This window comes from Lipotes vexillifer, unplaced genomic scaffold (genome assembly GCF_000442215.2).
Source record: "Lipotes vexillifer unplaced genomic scaffold, Lipotes_vexillifer_v1.1 scaffold331, whole genome shotgun sequence".
In the NCBI taxonomy this organism is placed as follows: domain Eukaryota; kingdom Metazoa; phylum Chordata; class Mammalia; order Artiodactyla; family Lipotidae; genus Lipotes; species Lipotes vexillifer.
Window position 1 is genome coordinate 63,033 of NW_006774049.1, and position 3,937 is coordinate 66,969.

General features: G+C 37.4%; 1 non-coding gene across 1 annotated transcript; it reads left to right on the forward strand.

Annotated features, from left to right (window-relative positions):
* Nucleotides 1-408: 408 nt before the first annotated feature.
* TRNAG-UCC (transfer RNA glycine (anticodon UCC)) lies at nt 409-481 on the forward strand. Its single transcript has one exon. It is a non-coding gene; the product is annotated as a tRNA-Gly (tRNA).
* The last annotated feature ends 3,456 nt before the right edge of the window (nt 482-3,937 follow it).

A 3,937-nucleotide genomic window follows, 5' to 3' on the forward strand; every position in this document is an offset into this window, starting at 1 on the left:
AGGGGGGCCCGGGTTCGATACCTGGTCAGGGAGCTAGATCCCACATGCATGCCACAACTAAGACCTGGCGCAGCCAAACAAATAAATAAATATTAAAAACAAAACAAAAACAAACAAACAAAAATCCTTGCTCTACCACTCATGTGTGTGTGACTTTGGGCAAATTACTTAATCACATCATGCCTCCATTCCCTATGGAGAGGAAAAACCAGTATGAACTCTACAAGGTTACTGTAAGAATTAAATGAAAGGATCAGTGTAAAAATTCTTAGAATTGTACCAGGCATACAGGGAACATGCCACTGTTCACTTATTTAAATTACCAGCAGATCAAAAGCAAATTCTTAAAGAATGATCTGCCTTACAGAGGGCTGCATCTGCTGTTCACAAAAGGTGAAATGAGGGACTTCCCTGGTGGTCCAGTGGTTAGGACTCCGCACTTCCATTGCAGGGGGCACAGGTTCAATCCCTGGTCGGGGAAATAAGATACCGCAAGCTGCGAGGTGCAGCCAAAAAAAAAAGGTGAAATAAGATGACCATTTTTCCCAACCAAATGTAAGTCAGGCTCTTTGACCTTTCAGCAGAAAATGTCAGTTGTGTCTGTTGCATGTCTAAGATAGATTGCTTTGCTAACGCACCAACATCAAATATAGCACTGCATTTCAACCCCTAACCCTAGGCCTTCATCTCCGATCCTCTTTTTCTCAAGAGCCCAGGTGAGGTTTCTGAAATATTTAAGAATGAATAATTTAAGGCAGTGGTTCTGAAATGTTTTCTGCCAAACACATGCATGCACACACTCCCATATCTGTACCACAAACTCATTCCCACCAGGAAAAGAGCTCACTCCTATCTTTTAAGCCCAATAAGATGGGGTATTAGGAATAGATATCCTCAGCTCAAAGGAATGTGCAGATGAGATTTCTATTCCTCATAATTAGCTAAATTCAAGTCGTCTTCAAGAAGACTGACCAAAGTTAGGTGAACAACATTATTTAAGAGCCACATAAACAGGATTCAACAGAATTAAAAACACAATGTGTGGTGTTAGGTTTTTTAAGACTTTAATTTTTCGAGCTGTTTTAGGTTCACGGCAAAATTCTGAAGAAAATACAAGGATTTCCATATACCCCCTACCCCACACATATATAGCCTCCCCCATTATCAACATCTCAGCATTTATTACAAATGATGAATCTACATGCATACATCATAATTGTCCACAGTCCATAGTTTACATTAGCGTTCACCCTGGTGTTGTACATTCTACAGTTTGAAGAAATGTAGAATGATGAGCATCTATCACAATGTCACACAGTCTGTTTTCATTGCCCTAAAAATCCCCTGTGCTGTGCTGATTCACCCCTTGCTCCTCCCCCAAAGCCTGGCTACCACTGATATTTTCCTGTCTCCACAGTCTTGCCTTTTCCAAAATGCCATATACTTGGAATCATATAGTAGGCAGCCTTTTCAGATTGGTTTGTTGGTTTATTTCACTAAGTAATATGCATTTAAAATTCCTCCATGTCTTCTGGTGGCTGGACAGCTCATTTCTTTTTAGCACTGAATAATATTCCATTGTCTGGATGTGCCACAGTTTATTTATCCATTCACCGACATCTTCATTGCTTCCAAGTTTTGGCAACTATGAATAAAACTGCTATAAACATCCACGTGCAAGCTTTTGCATGGATGTAACTTTTCAACTCCGTTAGGTAAATACTGAGGACTCCAACTGATGGATCACATGTTAACAGTATGTTTAGTCTTGTAGGAAACACCAAACTGTCTTCCAAAGTGGCTGTACCATTTTGCATTTCCACTAGCAATGTGTGAGAATACATTTGTGCTCACTGAATAAATTTTATAATGTGAATAATTATAATGGTAACTTAATCCAATAAAAAATTTCTTAGTGCTTAAAGAGTTATAATCACAGAAAATTTTTAAATAATTACTTTATTTGTTTTGTATTCTTCCAGTTTTATTGACATACAGCACTGTATAAGTTTTCCAGTTTTATTGACATACAGCACTGTATAAGTTTAAGGTGTTCAGCATAATGATTTGAGTTACATACATCATGACATGATTATTACAATAAGTTCAGTGAACCTCTGTTATCCCATATAGATACAAAATTAAAGAAACAGAAAAAGAATTTTTTTCTTGTGATAAGATCCCTTATGATTTACTCTTTTAACAACTTTCCTATATAACATGCAGCAGTGTTAATTATACTTATCATGTTGCACATTACATCCCTAGTACTTATTTATGTTATAACTAGAATTTGTACCTTGTAACCACCTTCATCCAATTCCCCCTCCCCCTATCCCTTACCTCTGATAACCACAATCTGCTCTTTTTCTATGAGATGGTTGGTTGGTTGGCTGGTTGGTTAGTTGGTTGGTTGGTTGATTGGTTGGTTGGTTAGTTGGTTGGTTGGTTGAAGTATAATTGACCTACAACACTATATTAGTTCCTGTTACACAATATAGTGATTCCATATTTCTATGCATTTCAAAATGATCACCACAGTAAGTCTAGTTACCATATGGCACAAAGACATTAGTTATTGACTCTATTCCCCACACTGTACATTTCATACCTGTGACTTATTTATTTTGCAACTGGAAGTTTATACGTCTTAATCTTGTTCATCACTTTCTCTCCTCCCCCTAACACCTCCCCCCAACAACCATCTTTTGTTCTCTGTATCTATGACTGTTTCCGTTTGGTCATGTTTTTCATTTGTTTTTTAGATTCCACATATAAGTGAAATCACACGGTATTTGCCTTTCTTCATCTGACTTACTTCACTTAGCATAAAACCCTCTAGGTCCATCCATGTTTTTGCAAATGGCAAGATTTCATTCTTTTTTATGGTTGAGTACTATTCCTGTGTGTGTGTGTGTGTGTGTGTTTGTGTGTGTGTAGACAGGTAGATAGGTAGGTAGACAGATAGATATGGATATAGATATATACAAATATATATATACACCACATCTTCTTTATCCATTCATTTATTGATGGGCACTTAGCTTGCTTCCACATCTTGGCTACTGTAAATAATGCTGCAATGAACATAGGGGTGCCTATGTTCTAATTAGTGTTTAACTAACTCTTCTAATTAGTGTTTTTGATTTCTTTGAATAAATAGCCAGGAGTGGAATTGCTGGATCATATGGTAGTTGTATTTTTACTTTATTGAAGAACCTCCATAGTTTTCCATAGTGGCCAATGTGCATCCCCACCAACATCGAGCTCCCTTACATGAGCTCCCTTTTCCCCACACCGTCACCAACACCAGTTATTTGTGGTCTTTTTCATAACAGCCATTCTGGCGGGTGTGAGGTGACAGCTCACTGCGGTTTTGATTTGAGTTTCCCTGATGATTAGTGACGTTGAGTATCTTTTCATGTGTCTGTTGGCCATCTCTACGTCTTCTTTAGAAACATGTCTATTCAGGTCCTCTGCCCATTTTTTAATCATTTTTTTTTGATATTGAGTTGTAGGAGTGTTTTGTATATTTTAAATATTAATCCCTTATTGGATATATCATTCGCAAATGTCTTCTCTCATTCAATAGGTGGACTTTTAGTTTTGTTGATAGTAGTCCTACTTGTTTGTTTTTGCTTTTGTTTCCCTTGCCTGAGGAGACATACCCAAAAAAATTATTACTAAAACGGATGTCAAAGAGCATACTGCTTATGTTTTCTTCTAGAAGTGTTATGGTTTCAGGTCTAACATCTGAGTCTTTAATCCATTACGAATTTATTTTGTGCATGATGTGAAAGAGTAGTCCAGTTTGATTCTTTTACCTGTAGTTGTCCAGTTTTCCCAACACCATTTAATGAAGAGGCTGTCTTTTCCCCATTGTATACTCTTGCCTTCTTTGACATACATTAATTGCCCATACAAGGGTGGGTTCATT